This window comes from Telmatherina bonti (genome assembly GCF_933228915.1).
Source record: "Telmatherina bonti genome assembly, chromosome: 23".
In the NCBI taxonomy this organism is placed as follows: Eukaryota; Metazoa; Chordata; class Actinopteri; order Atheriniformes; family Telmatherinidae; genus Telmatherina; species Telmatherina bonti.
Window position 1 is genome coordinate 23,294,938 of NC_136632.1, and position 23,225 is coordinate 23,318,162.

Sequence of the window (23,225 nt, forward strand, 5' to 3'; positions counted from 1 at the left end):
CACACACACACACACACACACACACAACATTCCTCATGACTGCTGTGGTGTTAACACCACCAGTATAGTGTTGTAATGTCTTTTAGTCCATCAATAGGCTGTCATGAGCTTGTTGATGTCGTCGTGGTGATAAAATTGATTTTACTATCGCAGCTATGTTGAGAATGATGACAAACGTTCGTCTAATTTTAGCTCATTATCACGGCCTGCAACGTACGGTGCTGTGTGCCTAAAGTGTGGGCCATTATGCATGTTTTATACGACCCAGAAAATGGGCATAATGGGCAGATTTGAATTGATTTGCTTGTGTATTCATTTATTTTCAAGGAGCCAAAAATATTTCAGCAAGCCTCGCCTGATGTTCATTATAATTCTAATGAAGTCAAAATCTTCACAAAAGAGAAGAGAGCGGCTGGAAGACAGCGAGTCAAAACACAACAACAAGCTTTATCTGGCTTTCCTTCTTTATCCCTCCTTCCCATCCCTCTTTTCCCTCTCATGTCGTCAGCTGTGCTGTTTCTTAAAGCTGAATAGCGGTGTAGAAAACTCTGAGTTTGCTGTTAATTAACTGTCAAATGCTGTGGAAAGCAGTCACACCTGACCCTACTCTCTCCTCCTCTCCCAGCCTCTGTGTTGGAACACATCATGTGATACACAGATATGCATGCATATGATGCACAGCACACTTGCAATGTGCTTATTATTTGATGGCTCCTGTGCATTTGAGTATTTTTCTTTTTGTTAAGGGATAATTGAGCAGCCATGACGGCTGCTTTCCCACCTAATGGAAGAGGACAAATTAATCTCCCTGTGCTAATGTCTGTAAATGGAACAGGAACACTCCTGCCACCTCCATGCTCGCTCAACCTGCGGGGATTGAGTGCATTTGATGTATGTGCCAGGTTGATGAGACAATGTAGTTTTTGTCAGCTTTGACGGATACGATGCGGCTTGTTTGACTTGACAGATATTTTAACACAGGTTCTCCTCAGATTCAGAAAGGAGTTTAAGTCTCTAAAGGATGCAGAATGAGGACTTTAGAGGCTTTTCCACAAAACTGTAGGTGGTTTATTTTAAGATGAGTCTGATAAAGATTTTTCAACATGTTGAGGTATGTGGCTCTCAAGTTTGGGTTCAGTGGACAGGAATAGAGGGAGATGGTGAGTATCTGTAGTCATAAGTGTTCTTGATAAACATCTGTACGCATAAAGATAAAATATCCAACACTGAAGAAAAATGACAAATGCATTGCAGCCCACAAATATAAATGACTGCAATCCGATGCAGTCAGAAGGTGCAGATGACCATGCCACCAAAAAATCCAAGTTATATTAAAATTAGCTTTGCAGGAAATATAGACAGTAAACAGCCATCACTAACGGCTGCTGCAGTGGAGACTGAAGAATACACCGGAGGAAGATTGTTTTAATTTGTAGATGAAACTGTGAAGTCATATAAAGTGTAAAAAATCACTTCAAACACACATTATATCCAAGGGACTCTTCATAACTCATAATGCTCAACGAGCAGAGCAGGAACTTTAATTTTTACATATTATCTCATGAGGTGTTATCCTCCTCAATGTCTGCAGCTTACTATAATTTGTTGCAGTATGTTTTCCCACTGTTTTGTCTCCAGTCCCATCTGGTCATTTTAACTGAGAAAGTTTCTTTTTAACTGACTTCAATATAAAAGACCAGGCCATGCCGTGCATTTTAATTCCTTTTATCCTTTTGTTTTCATGTATAATTTTAATGCTATGTGCAGTAACAGGATCAAACCTTGAACTGTATCTTCATACCTTTTTGTGTGCCTTTTTTTTTTTTTTTTACAAGTAAAAGGACATGCATGAAGCTTAACATGCAAATATGAATTAAATGCAAAGCAATGAGATCAAACTGTGTTATCTGAAAGCATGCAGAACTGAAAACACAACGCCGAACAATTTAACGTTGTTAAAACCAAACTTTATGCTCAAATGTAACATTTGTATCCCTCTCTGCTGTTCTTCGCCATTTTAAAAACCTCCAGTGATTTTCTGGATTCATCTCTAGACAAAAAAGGTGTATTTTCTGAAAATGTTTCATTTTGGGGCCATAGTTAAATTAAAATAATCTTTCTCTCTTTTTTTCTCTATGGGGTGTTTTTCTGTTTTCTCTTCTTCTCAATTCTCTTTCTGTCCCTCTTCTATCCTCTCCGGTCCGGTCCAGCAATACAAACTTTGTAATACCAACAATTATGTAAAATAAATAAAAAATAAAAGAATTATCCAGAATATCAAGGGGAGCATTGTATCTATAATGTTTCCCTTTGCAAAGTAAATTTGCCCATCAGAACACAGCATTCAGAAAATCATTCTGCCTGCTTAAATGCTGAACAAGACAAAAATAAATAAATAAATAAAATGTATTCAATGAAAACATAACAAATTAGTTCATGTAAAGACAAGAAAAAATAACAATTGAAGTAAAACACAACTGCCATTGGAAATAAAAACAAAAAAAGCATGGGAAGCTGCCTCTGCTCTAACACCTGTGTGGCTGCAGTCTCTGTTCATGTTTGTCAATGCACATAATGTTCCTGAGAATAAAACCGGGTGAAAAGCTGGGTGAATGTCATCCTATTTTCCCATCTTAATAGCCCATGATCCTGCAGCCGTTGTGCCTCCTAAGCCTCTTCCCGTGGATGACCTCCAGGGAAGATTGTGTTGCTGCTGCCGGAGTACAGAAGAGTTGATTACGCGGCAGCGACGGGGCTTTGTTCTAAGCATATGCCCGTCCTTGGCTTTGGTGAGGAAGAGAAAAGAGATAGATGAAGAAGAAGCAGAAGAAGAAGAGTTTTATCACTCCCATGGGGTCTTGCATCCTTTCATTTCAGATTGTCTTGGTGACCTTCTGGCCCCGCCCGGTTCATCCCGACCCTCCACTGATTCGCTTGTTTACGGTCCCATAATGACATTGTCAATGGCAACAATACGTCCGCTTATCGCGAGGTTTCTGCAGTCACAATGGATGAATGGCAGCGTAATGGAAAAGCGAATTTGTCCCGTTGTCATTGCCAAGTCTTTGGAGGCACTCTCCTGCTTGGCCGTGTGTGCCGGTGTAAGATAAGATTAATTCTTCATATCGCGTGGCTGATTGTGGAATCTTGTATCTAATGTAATTTTTATTTCTCACTCCTTCTTTCCTTTTTCCTTCTTTCAAACTGCAGAGTCAAGAATTTTTTTCTTTCTCTCTTTGGGAAAAATCTAAATAATTTATCTGTGTTTTGGTGCATTTCCCTCCTGCTGGCACTTAGAGGGAGAGTGGAGAGAAATGGAATGGAGACAGACAAGAGAAAAGGCAGATGAGTGTTTTTGGTTTTTTTTTTTTTTTTTTTTTTGTGAATGAGACAAACGTGAGCAGCATACAGAAAGGAGCAAGAAAATGGAGCAAAGGATGTTAGGAAGGAGGCAGAGGGTGGAGGGAGCGAACCCCTCGCTCAGCTCTTGGCTGGTGAGGGGGTCTAAGAGGAGCCTGCAGACTTTGGTAATCCCTCTTTTATTAAAGTGAAGCCAAGCTCAGCAGAATGCAGGCTCACAGACATAACAGAGCCGCTCACCACTGACTGTGTTCAGGCCTCACTGTCTGTCTCTTCCATGCAGATCTGCTTTCCTGGCATGACTGGCCAAGTCCCACCCTTCCCATTTGCCAGGCTAGTAAATCGCCAGCCAATTAAAATGCCGTTGATTCTGGACCCGGTCCGGTGCACCTCCGCGCTACAAGCACAGCTCTCCAGTCTTTTTGATCCCACTCAGGTCCCGGCCTTGGTGTTCTTTGGCACCAAATGCATCCTGCGGTCTCGCTCTTACCATGCCCTGCACGTTACCATGACAACCCCCCCACCACCGCCATCACCACCACCCTTTACATCATTCAGTGCCCCCCATGTAGCCAATGGGCATTGACCTTTTGCTGTCAGAGCGTGTTAGGGAGCAGGAGACAAAAAGTGCAGGAGAGAGACGGGAGAGGAGAGAGGGAGAGAGGAGGAGGTGCTCGGCAGAAACAACAAACACAAATAGGTCATTAAATTGTAAACACAATTTAAAAGAGACAGAGGCTGCTCGGTCTGAGCCGTGGCCTCAAGTTACTGCAGTGTCAGAGCCAGAGTGTGTGTTTACTTTGAATGACAAAAACAAGATGCTCATCTTCAGACACCATGTTGTCACGGCTCAGTGGGGAGCCAGACGGGCTCTAAAGTACTAAAAATGTAAAAACAAGGTTTTTTAAGGCTGAACTTGGCACTTTGTTAGGTGGAAGCTTCTGGACCCTTCCAGCAACCCCAAGCGTCTGTCTGTCCTGAACTCTGCCATATGTTGCGTGTTTTCCAGCAGTAGCCCTATAACACTGACGAACAACCAGGCCTTCAGAGAGGTTTTCATTGAGCTGAACAAGCTGGTTGCCCTGTTCAAACTCAACATGTCAAACAACAATAATTCATTGCTTATGGACACTTGGCTCAGAGCCCTTGAGCGTAACGTTTAGACACACTGGGGACTCCTTTCCCAGCTGTTTCTGACATATAGAGTCCTGAGCATGTCTTCATCTCAGCAGGTGATGAGTGTGAAGGACTTTAGGGTTGGCAAGTGAGTAGGGAAGTTAAGCATCGGATTCACGCCAGCCCTTCTAAATCAAATACTACTTTGTTTGTTCCAAAAGTCCTGTTTGTTTAGGAAGGTGTGGATGTACAAACAAACATCTTAGAAGCAAGTCCGCCCAACAGGGTGTCCTACCCTGTTGGCTTCAGGTAAAGCAAATGAAACAAGCAGACTGCTTTTTTTTGGCAGAAGTGTCCTGCATCAACCAGGTGAACAAGTTTTCCTGGTCAGTGTTTGTCTTGTCTTCTTCTTCTGCAGTTGTAGAAGTAACTCTCCTATTGAGGAGAGAAATACATTATTCAAAAGATTTAGTTTGTTTGGCTAAGCTGCAGTGTGACAGCAAACCTGGACCTAAAGAGTATTGTAGCTCCTGATTGGACCCAAATCCAGCAGAATGTGAGGTGTGAAAGGAGAACCTTGATGGTTGGCAGACTTTCCTTTTCAGTCCTTCTTTAGTTAGACTAATATATTAAAATGACTTGGCCAGTTTTGGTTAAAATGATCCATTTTAAAACACACAGAACAAGGCAGATTTCTGTGTGTAACAATTTTTCCCTTCATTTTCTTGGTTGACACCAGTCTCAGTGTCCGTCGGCACTTTATGTTGGGTCTTCAGGAAGTTGGGCTGGGTCTTTAGAAAAATGCAAATAACTTCTTCAGAAGTATTCCATTTGCAGCTCACCTCTCATCAGAACTATTATAATCTAAACTATTTATAATGATAATAATAATAATAATAATAATAATAATAATAAAAAATGTAGTAGCAGCCGTGTTGTTGACTTTTAAGATTAAAAAGTCCCCTTTGTTACATGTAAATCCTTTCAAGCTTAAGTCCTTAAATTCCCTAGATTTATTGTCAGTTTGCATTCATGCTTTCTGGACAAGTTTCTACACAGAAGTATTAAACAGTACCAATACAAACACATCTATGAACCATCATTCTGCTAGGTCCGGGCTCCTGTTAATAAGCTAAAGATAGCTTCTAGGTAGTCCAATTTTTACAAGTATACAGTGCATTTATTTGAATGTGATTTGTAAAAATGAACAAAAGGAAAATAGTTATCATCAGTTCCTGTAGAGACAATGAAAAAAGACACATGTTTACAGTTGTATCAACAACGAAAAACCTTCTATAATCCTAATAAACACCTTATTTCTGTTGCAGCCAGTGATCTTCTGCATTCAGACCTGGTGACAGGCGTGACGAGTTGGAGGTGGAAGCAGTTTTGTCCTGGATATTCCAGTCATTGTTGTGATTTAGACTCAAAAGAAATCTTTTGCTTAAAGAAATACTTTGATTAAATTGTACTAAACTAAGTACAGAAGCAGGTCAGTGGCTTTACATGTCAGAACTCTCAGATGATCATGTCAGACCGAACGGTCTCACGTTTACTAAAGTGTGGTGAAGCGAAGAACGAGGCAAAAATGGTGAAATTCTGTCATTTAGCATCATGTCAGATGAAACTCTGGACATCCTGTACAGAATAAATAAATAATGAGGTTGTAATTGTTTCCACTTTAACAGCGTAGGAAAAGCAGACACAGAGTAAGTTGCAGCCATGTAAATAAATCATCAGCCGCTCTTGTCAGTATCTCTACATCGCATGTGAATGCATCACTCTTCTCTGCTCCTGCTCCGTGTTGTTATGTTCTTTCTGTTCAGCTGTCACATGAAAGAAACAAGCAACACCTGATTAGCAGCTTCAGCATCTTGAGCAGTTCTGTGGCCTCTTCCTTGCACTCATTCGCAACTTTTTTTGTTGTTGCAGGCTGTATTTGTCATCCCGACTCGCCTGCCATCAGTTTTGGCTGAGAAAAAAGGGCTCTGAGAGTCAAATCTGATTTTTGTATGATAAACAGAGGCAGAAATGGGTAATTAAGTTAGAACTTAGCAAAAAATAGTGGGGGGGGGGGTCTTGTGTGCATTTTAATGCTGATGGCCCGCGCACTTCAAATAATTTAGGATCTCAGTTGTTTTCGCTGAAATGCAGGTGTTTGTGAAGACAGACGATTTTGCCCCGTATGCCAAATATTCTAATGAAGCTCACATACAATCCATAATTTTAACTATCCTCCACCTGCCAGCCAAGCACACAAACACAAGGAGACATCGACATAGTACTCACACACGTACACACAATGTGCACTAATGAAGCTGTTCTCCACTCCTCTCTTTTCCGTTCCTGGCTCAGTGAAACATGCATAAATCATAATAAACACAGATGAATTTTTAATCAGCAGCTCCTGCCTGTGTCTTCAACCTCAGCCTCCTGTTGGGAGGCCAGGCTATGATGTGCCAGGTATATGGAGCTGGATGTGGCAGCGCCTCCTTCGGGAGGGCTGCTCGCTGAGGCGTGGCTCTTGAACGGGACCAGCCCGTTTCTCTGAAGATCAGCGGCCCAGTTGAAACTTTCTGTCAGCATCTGCAGGAGGTCCAGTTGCAACAGGACACTAGAGGAAGAGCTGGTTTTTAAACATGCACTATACATTTTTAGACCTTTTTTTTTTTTTAAATGGCTTCATTTTATTTTGCATTTATTATATAGTTTTTATGTTTCACAGATTTTCTGTTTGCCAAAAAAGGACCCATAATTTCCAGAAAGCACCATTTACTGGAAGCTTTCTCCCATGAGAGGTTTTTCTCTGGTGAATAAAGCAGCTCTGACCCAGTCTGCTGTCCTACATTGCTGGAAATATCAGAAAAAAGAACCAGGATGGGTACATTTCTAGAAATAATAATGTTCCCTTTTAATGTTTTTTACTTGGTTTTTAACAAAGCAGTCCCACATTTAGTTAAAAAGCAGGCAGAGGATATTATCTACTATATTGTTGCTCTTTACTGTACCCAGGAGCCAAAATGAGGTGTTTACAAGAAGCATGTAATTTATGCGCATGGATGAAAAAAGGCTTTTTTATCATTATGTTTTTCTGGCGGATCTGGCTGCAGGATTTGCCTGATATCTGTAGAAAGCAGAGGGTAACAGGCAAGGCTACATCTGTGAAGTAAAAGTCAAGTTAGCAGAAACCTCTTTGGTTTCAGTAGGAATACATTCATGCAGCTGAGCCCCATATACTGAAGGTACGTTTTATTTGAATCCTTTATGGAAGCTTCTCACCCTCCTTCATAATGAACTGTGAAAATGCGTTGAATAATTAACTTGGTGTTTTGGCCTCATTCCATCGGTCAGGAACAAGTTGACCGACCTCCGAGAAAAGGATGGCTGAGTCCTTCCTGGTCACTTTGAGTCTCTGTCAGTATGTGTGAAGTCTGATCCGGGCTGAGCCGTGCCAAAAGCGCAGACATGATGTTCAATAAATGTGAATAGTGGGCATTGTTGGCACGGCCAGACTGGGACATGCCCAGCAGCCATGCAGGCAGTCCAGAGCTGGACTGGAGCTAGCTTGTTCCAGAGCTGTAGTATTAGACTCAAATAGGCCCACAACATAACAACATGAGCTGAGCTGTCACAGGGGATTACTTCAGCTAGGCAAGCCAGCAGGGTCTCCACTGCTCTGCTGCTCTAACAGAGAGAGCGGAGGGGTGTGGAGCGAGGGAGATGAAGAGGGAGGGGAGAAGGGGGGGGGGGGGGGGGACTTGTTTTTGCATGAGAGAAAAGGGAACAACGGCAGAGGAACAAGGCGGGAGACAGAGAAGCAAAAAGAGGCAGCTTGTTGAACGACCTGCAGAGGGAACGCGGACAGCTTGTAGCCTGATAAGGTGCATTTATAATGTTGGAGCACTCATCCGAGCTGGGTTTTGCGGAGAGAGTGTGTGTTGATGCTCCATGCTTCCCCCCTTCTGCAACAGCCAGTGAAGAAGCCATAAGAACCGAGGAGCTACTCTTGAGGTACACACATAGGAACACACACTTTGTTGTGCATGCATCACAATACACACGAAGACCCATTTTTCTGACCCAGATGTTTTCTCCATGCAGCTCCAGCGGAAGTGAGCTGCTGTTGCACGCTTACTTTGGCATCAGCCATGTGTGAGTGTTTGTCTGTTTACATGTTTGAAGGGAGGAGAAGCTAAACAAACTACAGGTTCTGGCTTCTACCTTCATCTTCAGAGATGTGACGTTTTAATAGCTGTCAGCTTTTAATGTAAAACCTCCTACCTGGACGATCCGTGCTGGTGTTGCTGCCAGGAGTTTTGTCCCCGATTTCCTGCAACTGTTTGCCCAGTCGAGCGTAACATCCACTACTTTTACTTCTCCTGTCTTCCTCCCCGTTCAGCCTTCCTCCTGCTGTGTTTGCAGCATTGTGCCCGAGACAAGCAGTTAGAGCTGAATTATTGGAGAAACAGGAAGTCTGCCACGCAGAGCGGTTAACAGCTTTTCTCTGCTTTCAAATTCAATATCTGGCTGTTCAGAGTCATTCACCTTTGACTTCATTCACATTTCAGTTGTTTTTGTTTATATACAGTATTTATCATACAGTTGCTGTGTTTGCCTTTTAGCTCATTTACATTTTGGTATTATTCCACCCACGTATGTATGAATATGCATGAATTATAGTCTTACTTTTTTCTTTTTTTTTTTTCCTTGATGCTTCAAAAGCTGCAGCATATTTTTATGCCAGTGTTTTTTTTTTCTCAAGTTTTTACTAATAAAGTTGTCGCCATGGAAAGTTTTAAAGTTTCTACAATGAAATTTTCAGCAATAACTTAATCGAGCCTTCACAGTCGGAGGATTTATCGCCAAGGAGGTAGAAATCTTTGCAAAGCGTATTTGTGAGCTGACGTCGCTGTAAAGCAGGGAAAGAGATGGAATACAGATTGATGGGAGGGTCTCAGTATGAAGACCAAAGGCATCCACTCAAGCGAAGCAGGATGTGACATTTTCCAAGCCATCTAGCAGAGCTTGAATTTGTCTTTGTTATTTATTCCAGTTATTTATTCAAGTCCGTGCAATTTCTTGCACATATTAAGCACAAATGGGGGGATGATGGCTGAGCAGGAGGTGATGGATAAATGTATGCTCTTTTTCAGCATGTTAACTGTTGCGGCGGGGGGGTGAGGAGAAATGGGAGAAGGAGCAGTAGCAGGGGGGTGATGAGGAACGGTGGCAGCAGCTGAGAGGGGAGGAAAAGAGGCGTCCCTGCTTTGAAAATAAGGCCTCCAAACGGAGATACCCAGCTGTTCTCTCCATCCCGAATGCATTCCACCTTTCTTACCGATCTCACTTTTCGCCTTTTTTTTATTTTTAAAGTTCCCATTACCAATAAATTTAACGGTGAAACCTCAGCAGTCACACTTTGTGTGAACTTCCCTCCTGTTGCATAAAAGATTAGAAACGAGCTTCTGCTGTGCACCTGATCATGAAAAAACAGTCATGCTGAGGTTGACTTGTTTTGCAACGAGTCAACATATTTCATTGATGTTTGCAGGTAGTAATTTATTGCACCATAATTTACTGACTGAATCAGTGAATGCTTCATTGGGTGACAAATGAAACTGCTTCTAAGGCATGCATTTCATTTGCAATTTTCCTGATGAAAAATGTGACTTTATGCATCAGGCGGTTTCTCCGAGGAAGAGGCAAGAGGCTAAATTTTTCCTGAGGTTTAGCCCGTGTGCTGGGATGTACAGTACGTAAAGTGGCAGGCTGAGATAGGGACCACATCAGAGGGGAAAATGCATTTAGAGTGTCTGAAGCAGAAGTGCAGGTTTTAATAACGGCTTTACATCTTTTGTTCAGCACTTTGCTGTGGTTTATTTTCACTGGAGTTCTCCAGTTATCGGACAGGGAGGCAAACTGCAGCTGAAGGTCAGAAAGTGTCAAATTTTGGATGAATATTTTATTAAATTAAACCAACCACAGCTAATGTATTATATGATATGATACAAGACAGAATGATATGATTAAAAGATACAGTATTATGTCACCTCGCTAGCAGTTCAAACAACAATAGATAAATCCTGTATAAAGTCATGTTGCTCATCTAAAAGCGCTTCACCTGCTGAGGAAAATGCAGAGTTCTGCCAGGCTGCCATGTGAGGTCCTACCAAGCCTAACTTAGTCATTTAGACCAGTAAATCAAACTTTTTTCTTTTTTTTTTGTTTTAATGAACTTAAGCAAACAGTAAGACTGAAAACAGTTTAAATGAAGTGAAACTTCAAAATAATCAAGGGAAAAGCATTTATCGCAGACTGAGCTTGGGCTGAGACCTCCCAGCTTTTACATGGCGTTATTCCATTCCAAAACAGCTTTATTTGTCTTGTATCAATTCTCAACAAACTTATCTGAAGACAATTTTACAGACACAGTCCCATTTAGTCCAAAGAAATCCATTTCATGATCCACTTTAGTCCAGTTTACAATAACTGATCATATAAAGTCACTCCTAAATAAAGTGCCTAGTAAAGGAAACCATTGAATCTTCTCCCCCAACCTGAGATGCACAAGCCGATGGATAAATGTGGGGAGGCAAAAGGAAAACAGGAAGGACAGGCATCTATGTTGGCTGATTAGAGGTGGACAAGTGAGTACAGAGGAGTCTTATCAAACGGTCAATGTATGTTACAGACAAACATTCTCATCTTGTTGACCACAAAATGTACGATTTTTTTCTGCAAGTGTAGTTAGATTTATTTTCATTAAAGGCATGTTTGTTTTATATTTTTACTCAAAGGAAAGTGTGCTTCTATAAACATATTTTAAAGAAAGAGGCATTTAAGTCCTGTAGGATCAAAAAATGGGTTTTCCAAGCTGAACTTGAAGATTATTAAACCCACTTTTCTTATTTAATTTACATATAATAAAGCATACCACTGCAAGTATATAATTATACTATGGGTTAGGTGCTTCTAAAGGTTTGTTGACAATTGTTGACATTTTGCTTCCAATTCTACTTATTTGATAGCTTCTTACATAAAAAAAAGTATCCTCTAACTAAAGATGAAATTCACTGGTTTGAAGGTATTCACCACTTCCACCTCCAGCAGAAACAGCTGGGTTGTATTTCTTTTCTGAAAAGAACTCTGTAAAGTCTTAAAAAATTCACCTTTGTCTTCCAGTGCCTTGGCTTTGGTTTCATGTCTTTTAAGCTGCAGGAAGCAGAGTTTTAGACATGTGAATGCTTAACAGGGCAGGTCTTGGCTGAAGAGGCAACAAACAAAGTGGATCCCACAGTTGCAAAGTCACTGGAGCTTTCTTGGCCACATCATAGCTGATTTTTGCCACTTCATTTTACCGTCTGGTAAAAAGTCTGGTAACTTTATAATATTGGGAGAAGTCTTGTTTGAAAGTTGAAACTCAGTCCCAGCGTTGCTGCTTGGAGGCTGCAGGATGAGTGAACTCTGTTGAAAGTTCAGGAATCAACTTATTTCCCTGTGAGAGTTCTCTAAGTTATATCAGCCTACTTTTCTCCACCCCTCCCACTCTTTGCTCTTCACTTCCACCGGGTGTACTGGTGGTTAAACCAAGCGTCCCATCTTCTTCGCCCCACACCGAGTGCCTAACTAATGGTGTGGGAGATATTGGTTTCCTATTAGAGATTCGGTGCTTGGTTTGGAGTCACTGCCTCTCACTCCTCTTCCCCCAGATGGGTCATGGCACCACCCCCCCCCCCCCCCATTGCCTTCTTGAATCTGCTAAACCAGCCATCGAAGCCTCTGCGAAGGGAGCGCACCCCGTCTCCGCTACAACGGTTTAATCTGCCGAGCACCTTTTCAATCAGAAGGTGTCAGGCAGGGCCGCGCTCCACACTGCTATAATACAATGCATGGACAGGCACGTACAGGAAGTGCGGACGTGCCGGGGCGCTCTGGCAAATAGTCTTGCGCGTGTGCGTCTACGTGCACCCAAAATGCTGAGATCAATACTCTCAATCATCCAGGTGACAATAGGCACAGGTTTATTGGCCTCTGATTCACACCCTGCTATCATCACCCTCTCAAAATCACACAATCAAGGGAGGCGAGGGGGGGGGGACGTTTTGGAGGCACGTGGTGCATATGTGAAAGAGGAGGGAGGGGACAGAGCACGTGAGCTTGCCGGTACATGAAATGTGTGAATATGTGCGTGAAATGAATTGAAATGGGTGTGAAAGTGCATCTACTTGCAGGCAGATGCACATTCACATGCCTTTTGTAATTTTAAATGTGTGTGTTTGCGTGCATGTGAGTGTATCCCCACTGTGTGTAGCAGATGTGCTATATTCATCCATTTTTCTGAGTGTATGTGTGACTGCATGGGGGGGGGGGGGGGGGGGGGGTTTGCACACGCCGTACATCTGTGTGTGTGTGTGTGTGTGTGTGTGTGTGTGTGTGAGAGAGAGAGGTGTGTATGTGTGCTGGTTGTTATCAGAATGACACCATCCTCCTCTCCCTCCTGCAGCCCCAGAGGATCAGTGGAGCTGCACCAGTTTCAAATGAAAATAAATGAGAGGCAGTGACCGCTACTGCCTGGGTCCCACTTTAATGAGGAAAAGGAGCAGAGGGGGGGAGGGAGTGAGGAGAAGCAGGACAGAGGTGGAAGAGGGTGGGGGAAAATTGGAGAGAAGGGGAGAGATTGGTCCAAGTTGGCAACGATAGCAGAGAGAGAGACGAATAGAGAGGAGAGGGGGTGGTGGGGGGTGGTTTTGATGAATGGACGGCCTCTCTCTGTCACCAATGCAACGGCCAATTACAGTTGGAGCACGCTCCGATGCACCGCAGGTGGAGCGGACTGTTTTGAGTGGTTGGAGAATATCCCTCCATCCTCCATTTGCATTGAGAGGCGAAATCACTGCACGGTGCACAACTTGAAGCAGCTTTGGGAGCTTTTCTGCGTAATTCAATAGGACATTTAATGTCACACACCTTTGCGGGTCTGGATTGAACTAAACAAGTCTATTTTTTACCCTGCCTGGCTAAAACCTTATACCTCTGTGGATTATATGCTCCATTAAGGATTTTTATTTAACTTCTGCAGCTTTTTAAACCCTCTCAGGAGTAATGAAACATCTTTTTTTTTTTTTTTTTTTCAGCTTACAACCTCAAACACATTTCAATATTATCCGAAGCTGAAGTGTCTGATTTAAATGTTATCAGCCCATTAAACGGATGTTATCTGTCAACCAGGTGCTCTGGGTACATAAGCAAGAAGCCTGGCTCTCTCTGCTGGGTCCCAGCGTCTAATTAACTGATCACCACTAAACAAAAAAAAAACAAAAAAAACTGATTATGCCTTTTTTTTTTTAAATAAAAGGAAGTTATCAGTACTGAGAGAGGATCCTTTTCCAGCTCCCATAGGTTCATTTGGCCTTTATCACTTCTAAGTGCTGTAATAAGTCCATATCTGCAGGGCTTTTCACCCCGAGAGACGTCCGCTTGGGCTCGCAGCGCTTCCTTATCTGTCACCAACCGTTTGCTTCGTAAAATACTTAAAAGTCTACAGTTTTTTTTTCCTCTTGATAGGTTATGTTGGGTCAATACAGCCTGCTTTGTTTCAGGGATGACTTTTAGCCATTAACCCTCTTAAGACCAGAGATGAGATGACAAGTGGCTTTTTACGTTGTCAGTAATGGATTATGTGTCAAAGGGAGTCTGCACTTTATTTTAGGCCTCTACATGAAGCATACACACCCATAATGAAAGAGTATATCATTACATCTACCAGGTCTGTTTTAATACTTTTAGAGTCATAATAAAGGGGACAGTTGTAAGAGGTGAAATAAATATGTGTTCTTTTGTAATAAATAAAAATGGCACATAGCAGAAATGGAAAAAAAAAGTCGGGCTTGCCTTAAACAAAAGAAGAAGACTTTCAAGAGAAATGTGCATGTCCTTTTTACATGATGCAGTTGTTTCTGTCAACCTATGTCAAATCATAGAAGGATTTGTGATCAATGTACCCTCAAATGTTCACTGAAATAAAATGAAGCAAAACAAAAATAGATAAGTTTTAGTGAAGAAAGTTCAGGAAAGGTCCCACAGTTTGGCACAACCTGGTCTTCAGGTTCCGGTTGGGGGACCTCAGGTTTTAAAAGGTTAAACCAGATGATACCTTATATGTACACCATGCACCAGCTTTTAAATATATTTTATAAGGTAATAATCACTTACATTTAGTAAAGTGACAATAAAACAGGTCAGAGAAAACTTGTCTCTGTGGCTTCAGACCTTAAAAGAAGGTTTCGTTGCTTTGACACAATATTTGCACAACTCCTTCTCCATTAAGAGTTGCTACTTGCAAGGTAGCAAAAATGATTTTGAGCATGTTAAGCGCACAATTTTGCTAAGAAATGTAATTTTATACCAGAAACATCATTCAAAAACCTTTGGACCGATATGATGTCAGACTGAGACCTCATCCTCTTTAAAACCTTTTCTCTGTTTTGTACTTGATGCTCCTGAAAGGCTGCATAGTTGAACCAGCTAAACAAATGAACAGTTTGCACATAATATAGTTGCACTTTTACTCAACAAAGATTGTATAAAATTTCATACAAACTTCATTAGATCCTTTAAAAAAAATAGCAGTAAGAACTGAGTGGCTGAGAAGTACAGAGTGTTTGTTGAGAGTCAGGAGAGAGGTTTCTACATCGGTGCCGCTGAGTGCTGTCCAGTCCAGTCTTGCATGGGCGATTAAAAGTAGCAGACAGCAGCACAGTGTAGCCGGGAGGCCTCTTCAGGGGTAGAGGACATCAAAAGCATTTGGGTGTGTGTGCAAAGAGAGCTTCAGAGTGACCCACGCACATGTCATGTCGGGACCACCAGTGCAGGCGTCAGTGCGTGAGGGTCAGCGAGCAGGTCAAAAGGTATTTGTTCGACTAGTGCTGAACTTGATCATAGTGTCCTGTAACACACAGTGTGTAGGTGGGTGTTTTTACGTTTGCATGTGTGTCTGGATCTCCCTCTTTGTTCTCAGTCCAGTTGGTGAGAAACGACATCGGCTACCATCACTTTAAAGTCTTATCAGGAATGTCTAGTAGCTCAGGACATCCTGGGTTAGTTAAATAGCAGATTTTTCCTTTCTTGTCATTCAATTTAAACTTTTTATCCAGTGTCAGAAGTAATTAGATTCTTTAATTAATTTGTCTATATTACCTTCCAAGCTTCAAGACTTTGTGAAGTAGCATCTTAAAATGGTCAATTGTTAGAATTATCCAGATTTTCTCAATGAATTTGAAAGAATTTCTTTGGACATTTGCTACTTTTTTCCCCTCTTTCAGTCGAGTACATTTATCTGACCATTTTCATGGAAACTCATACCTGTCAATTATCTCGTTTTGACCGGAAAACTCCTGTTTTTTACCCGTCTTTTCCACATCTTACCCCCATCGTTATCTACCTGTAAATAGCAATGCAGACCCTGGTTTATGATATGGGGAGAAAATAAACCGATACGAGGAGACAAATCCCCCCAAACAAAGAATAAACATGCAGCCTCTGTGTCTTTAAGAAGCTGGATTTATGAAAAACAATGTCTAGAAGTCATTCTTAAGGAAAGAAAATGAGAAACTGCAGTGAGAATTGGACTGAAAACCAGTAGCAGCAGTTCTGATGGAGGGATGAATCCTCTCCAGAACCCAGGTTTCAACTTTCCTGAAGCAAAGTGGGATCATTTGGACAGAAACCAGTACAAAAGGCAGAAACATTCGAAGAAGTCTTTTGGAAAGTGCTTTTCAAATCTAGAGAAGTATTTCTGAAGACTGTTTATGCACTGCTGGTCTACTAAGGTTCTGTCTGTCTCGAAGAATAAAGCTGCTCAGACCGAATGACTTTAAACCTTATTTCTCCAATAATTTCATATTTTCTTGCTTATATCTAATAAATCACTGACTTTCTCCCCTTATTTTTCAAAGATGTGTCACATGCCGGGCTTCATTATGAAGATGAACGTCTTTAAACTAGTTTTTATTTTTGCTGCACATGCTGCTGTTCACATAATGGCATTTCTGAGTATCCTTGTTTACCCTGAACACAACAATATACAGAAAGATGAACCTGACTAATACAGACAAAGTCTCTGCCTGCAAATTAAGATGTTTTTCAATTAAATGTGCTGCAGAATTGTTAGTCACAACTCTGTCCTTGATTCAGAGAAGCCATTTATTTAAATAGTAAGAAAGCAGTGAGTTGAGTGTGTTGGGATTGGTGTGTTGTGTCAGATCGTGTGCAAAACAGGTCAGCGAGCATTTATAGTAGAGGCTGCAGCCCAACAGGTAGAGCAGGGATCCATGTTAACTGGAACACAGTGTCCTAACCAGAGTCCAGCCAGGGCCAATAACAAAATGATGGAGAGACGTATTGAGTGATGGAGGAGACGGATGAAAGCATGAAAATGGAGGACAGGAGGCGGCTGGAGAAAATATGGGAATGAGATGTGAAGATTGAACAGTGATAGGCAGCGGGAGTGATGGAGAGAGTGTTGGAAAGAGATGTCAGGGAGTATCCATCCACTCTGTCTCTATTTTCATTTGGTTTTCTGTCTGCAGTTGTGCAGAAAGACATGGAGAAGCCAGACTAGACGGGGACACGCCTTTCACCCTTTCCTTTAGGAAGTGTTTCATCTGCAAACACACACATGCAGATTGCAGAATGAAAAGTGATCTCTGAGCAGCGAGGATGAACGGTAGCAGTCAGGGTCTGTCTGGTTTGGGCTCCTCACATGTCCACTTAGGCTCAAACGCAGCTGCTTGCTTTTCTGAATTATTCATGAGCCCCCCCCCCCATTAAATATTCACGTGTGAAACGCCGGCGCCATCAGCTACCCACAATCCTCTCCTCTGAGATGCAAGCAGGAAGCAAAGACTAGCCAGGATGATATTTTTCAGTTTGTGATGGACACCATAGCAACTACTTTATTCTTTTTTTTTTTTTTTTTTTTTTTTTTTTTGGTAATTTTCTTTGTAAGACCAGCTATTTCTGCTCCAGGCTCATTGTTTCTTTTTTTATCTCACCTAACCCCATCTCCTCCTCCTCCTCCCCTCTCCTCCTTTCTAAGTGATCGATCTGTATTGTTCAGGCAGCTGAGCCCCCTCCCAGCCCGAGGTGAGACAGACGAAGGAGGGGAGAAGATAGAAATAACTAGACAGAAGGAAGAGGCGAGAAAGAGAGCGATGGCAGTGGCAGACCTTGCCATGAGCGGTATCGAGGAGAACAAGGGGCCCCAGGAAGAAGAGATGGAGTGATAGCAGAGGCGAAGGGTTAAGGCAGGAGAATAAGAGAACAGCAACAGCAGGAAAAAATAAGGGACTGCACTGTGTAAGAAATGTTCACCAAATCTGAACACTGGCCCTCAGTAACATGGGATGCTTTTAAGGTGTCAGCACTCTGAGACCTCGTGGAAGAGTTATCTTGTCTTCTTGTTTTCCAGTCTTATACACTTCTTATCTCCACAATATGGTGCTTTATTTCATTTCTAATGATTACTTGAGCACTCAAATCACTTATCTATTTATCGCTGAGGAAAATGCATTTTCTGAACACCCCCACATTAGCTGCATTTGCGTCAGACAAGCTAACAAACATATGCATCACATTAAATGCAAGATTTAACAGCTACAACACAAACTGCATATTAAGAGCAAAGGCTTTTTTTTTCCTCTGAAGCTGCAGGTTTCACATGAGTACATTGAAAATTGAGAATGATCATGTTTTATTAATGGGTGGAAGTTTTTTTGTTTGCCAAACAGGAGGAGAGGATTTGTTTAGAATTGGAAGCAAATGAGGAGATTTGATTCCCTGATTGTTTACCAGACACATATGGCGATGTGCGTTCCAGTCTACTCACCTCAAACCTGATGTACTTCCTCTGCTGCAGCTCAGACGCCCGTGCATACAGGTGGTTGTGAGCCTTTGTCAAACACAGACAAACGTACACGTGCAGTTCCATCCTATACTGCCTGTAATCCCTGCATTGAGAAGATTTCAGTTTTTGGGATTAAATAGCTAAACAAAGGGTTTGTGTTTAATGCTTGAATTGCAGACTGAGACTCGTCATCTAGATGTTAACAACCAGACGTGTTAGTCTACTAGGACTACTAGGAAAAGAATAATTGGTTGAGATTGGAATTTTATTTCAACATTAAGTCAGTAATTATACACAGGCCACTGGACTGAATACCTCAAAGCAGGAATCTCCAACTTTGGTCCTCAAAAACCATCATTTCCCTGCTGCAACACACCTGACTTCTGCAGAGCTTGTCAGAGATCCATTTCATTTGGATCAGGTGTGTTGCACCAGGGAAACATCTCCTAACAGCAGGATAGTGGCCCTTGACATCCAGGTTTGAGGTTCACTACCTTACATTGAAACATGGTGTCTGCGATGGGTTTTGCTGCAGATCCTTCCCTGAGTCAATCTGGGACTTTTGCATCAGTATCAGAATGAGGCACATTCTAACAATGTATCAGCTCACCTTGCCCTTTGATGTCCTGTTGATATCAATAACCAGAAGGGTAACTACAGCATTTATTTACTGACTTTGCTGCTAAATTCACAACATCTGAGCATGGCTGGATATCTGACATCTGATATGGTGGTTTTCTCCACAAGTTGTACAAAATACCTCACATGTAAGCAGATAAAAGTTCAATCAAGTCAAGCAATTTAAGCAAAGCAAAGATGGACATATAATAAAACTGTTAAATAGAAATTCAATAGATGAACAAAATCAGGACAATTAAGAAAGCCTTTCTGGTTAAACTGTTTTCATAAGAGATCTAAGAGGAGACGGTTCAGGCGTCTCGAATGCAAATGCCCGGTCTTGAACTGAGCCAGACGATCTCAGGCCTTACAGACTCCTATGGCTCTAAAAGGTCACATAAATCCTATAAGGGGGTGAAAGGCCACTATGAGCTTTAAAAAGTCAATAGTAAGGTCTTAAAATCAATTCTAAAATATACTGGGAGCCTGTGGAAAGACTAAAACACCACTGTTCTTTTTCTTTTTTTTATTCCTGTTAACAGTCTGGCAGTTGTACAATCTGGAGTCGATGAATGGATTTGTAGTTGACACGTGTAAAGAGGCTGTTGCTGTATTCGAGGTGTGAAGAGATGGAAGCATGTAAAAAAGTCTTTACAACACAGAATAGACTGTATTGTAGAAATACCTCTATAATAATGAAAACATGACTGAAGAAGTTTTGTGAAACCCTGCTCAGTACTCAGGTCACTACCAAACAAACCAAACGCCAGGTTTTCACTCAAGAAGCAAACAGGTGCCATATTTGTTTAGTTAGTTACGGTTTTCTCAGTTAATTAAGCTCCAGTTCAGTTGCGGAAAGTCCAGAAACATCCCATTTTTAACACACTGAGTTAAGTCTTGGAACAGTTTCAGCATAATGGCTTCAGATGCTCTAACAGGTAAATACAGCTGAGTGTCATCAACATAGAAGTGAAAAGAAACACCTTGACCACCTTGACTATACAAATAGTTCATATAGATTTAGGCAAATTGTTGTATGCGGCATACAAAACATACGTGAATGATGAGAATGATCATGCTTTATTCTTTTTAGAAGAACAATAATCTGTATGCAATATGGGACAATGGACATGATGTAGACTGGTTGGATGCTAAACATACAGGTTTATCCCTCAGCCAGGTATTTTTAAATACAGATGTATCATAAATATACTTTTTCAAACATTAGTTTGAGCATTAAGCAAGATAAACATGTTTAAACTGAAACAAAGCAAAAAGACGTGTATATTTGGTCGCATGATAAATGCGAGCAACATGAGCAGTGTGTGGTAGAGGGCTGTGAAAACAGCCATCATGTCTGCATGATGTGCGTTTGAGAAAGCATGAAAGTTTAAATGAAAGTGGTCCCAAAGCAGAACCCTGCAGGACACCATGTTTTACTACAGACCAGACCTGCAGTTATTCACTGCCACAAAAATATCTAAGTAATCTATTTAAATGTAGTTTACTAATGTCATGTTTACATTTATTTTGAAATAACTGATTTTAATTTTAAATAAAATAAAAATATCTACATTTAATAAATATTCAAAACTTTGTTGAATCACCTCTTGAAATTGTATTACACCCCTCGTCTCTAAACACGTATTGAATCATTTTTCATGAGACAGATTTACACCTTTCAGGTTTACTTTAACTGAATGATTTGTGTTTAAATAAACCCATCTAGCTTCTCTGGGTTTCAAGTTATTTCCCTCCAGATCACATTGTCAACAGTTTTATGAGGATTGTTTTCTTACTGGAGAGTCATTTCACTGAAACGTGTTGACAGTGAGATTTGTGGATTATCCAGTGCAACAGAGACATGTTTGTTGACAGTTTAATGGTCGTCTTAAATGTAATTTACTTTGAGCAACACAAAAAAATCTCTGAAGCAAAAGAAAAAAACCCTGAGAAGAAATGGAGTTGGTTATATAATGTTCATCCAGCCCTTGTTCTGAGAAGGGTCGAGTGCAGTGAAACATGCAGTGTCCGTCCCCCCCCCCCCCACCTTCTGGGATGATGCAGGCCTTGAGGCACTGATGTAGGATCAGCCTTTCCCATCCACACTCCGACCCAGGTCCCTGCAAGTAAACATGCTCGCTGACCTCCTCACAGTAGAACCGCAAGCCAAGTCCCACCCACGCCATACACTTACCCAGCTGTACGTCAAGATACTGAACTTTTTTTTTTCCCATTGACCCAGATACTCCTATTCTTCCCCCAGAGAGCCGTCTTTCTCAGTATAAGATAGGCTCATTATTTTACTGAAGTGCCTCCCATCTTTTTCTTATGGAGCAGGCAGGAAGTGGGGCAACCTGGTGCAGTAGTCATGCTGCACAGGGGTGCATTCAATCCCACTCTGGTTCCACAGGGAGGCATGCTGGATCCACACAATTAACACAGCATAAAATCGAGTCAGCAAATTATGGGCAGGTTTATTATTACAAAGCTATCCCCATGCGTAATTGCACCTCTTCAGATTTGGTCAACTCATTTGAGAGGAAATCACCTAACTGGCCATGTTTTTATTAAGGCACCCCAGTGAAGCATGTGTGATAGTCTGTTTGGATTGTGTGAATGCACCGAGTCGTAATTGTGCGCGAGTATCAACCCGACAGTTATAATTAGCTTTTTGTCTGAGCAAGAATCCCTTCAGCTAGCAGCTGATTTGTTGACAGATTATTGTTCCATGCATGAAGATGGAGTGCTGCCGTGATGTGTGATCCCTCAAGTCAAACTAGAACCGAAAGTATTGGATTTAAAAAGGACAAAAAAAAAAAACATTTTCTCAACAGATGAGGTAGTTTTCTTTTTATTTTAGAATAAATTCATGGCTAAAATATAAACCAGAAACTCCAGAAGATGTCAGTATTTTAAAAGGCATTTAAAGCAAACTGCAGGGCAGCGATGCTGCTTGTAGAGTTAAAGCAAAGTGAGATTACCTTTGTGTTGCAAACAGAAACAATGAAATTTAAGAGGATTTTGCATTTTAATCTTCTTCCAAAAGAATCGTAACAGCTTGTTTGGACATTGCTTGATATCTAAACTCCCTTAATGTGTTTCAGTGGGAGTTTCTGTCATGCCTTGGTTTCCCTATTCACCAATCGGACAGGACTCCACACCAGCATTTGCTAGAAAATGGAGATTAAATGGAGATTAACCCATCAGAACTAATTATCTAACAGATGCAAGTATCTCAGTTGGGAAGTATATTTAATGTCTGCAACATATTTTACAAATATTTACATATTTTCTGTGTGGAGTTTGCATGTTTTCCCCGTGTATGGGTGGGTTCTGTTGGGGTACTCCGGCTTCCTCCCGCCTGACTGGTGACTCTAAATCAGGGGTCACCACCTCTAGTCCTCGTGGTCTACCATCCTGATGGTTTTAGTGTTGTCCTGGACCCAAATCAATGGCTTAATGACAGGTAGGTGCAGATGATGACAACAATTTGTTGGAGGAGATTTTCATTTGAATCAAGTGGGTTGTACCAGGGAGCACTAAACCCTGCAGGATGGTAGCTCTCCAGGACAGGAGTTGGTGACCCCTGCTCTAAATTGTACCTTGTGAGTGTGACAAACAGAATTATTGTTTGTCTCGCTGTGTCGGCCCTGTGATGGACTGGCGACCTGTCTGGGGTGTACTCTGCCTCTGGAGAATCTCAGTGATTGCTGGGATAGACTCCAGCTTCCTGCGACCCTGAATTAGACGAAGCAGTTAGGACAATAGATAGACGGCAAATTGGGGTGAACACAGAGTCAGATGCAGGTGATTTAGTCAGATGCCTCCTTTATTCCTCAACTTAACCATGTGGTTACAAAAACCAGTATGAATACTGAACAACTAAACTACGGAAGCATGTAAGACCTCCTAAGTCAGAAAGAAATAAAATTTTATTAGGTAACAGTTAAGTTTTTTTTAGCTTGTGGCCGTTTCGTTATCTTGACTGGCTGCACCTGCAGGATTAAACACAGGTGTGGAGATTAGCATCAGATTCTAACTTTGGGCATTGCCCTTCTCTGGATTTTTAACTTGAGCCCCTTCCCCACCGCTTAAAATTATATAAACTTTAGGTTCATCTTATGTTTGTTGTGGTTTTGCACAATTCATCTGTATGAGGCTAACTCTTACAAAACCCATGAAGGCATACATTAGCTTTCACTAATAAGCAAGATAAAGCAATTAT

General features: G+C 41.5%; 1 protein-coding gene across 4 annotated transcripts in view; it reads left to right on the forward strand.

Annotated features, from left to right (window-relative positions):
• Positions 1 to 23,225, forward strand: part of celf2 (cugbp, Elav-like family member 2) — a 262,520-nt gene that overhangs the window by 68,024 nt on the left and 171,271 nt on the right. The window lies entirely within an intron of this gene.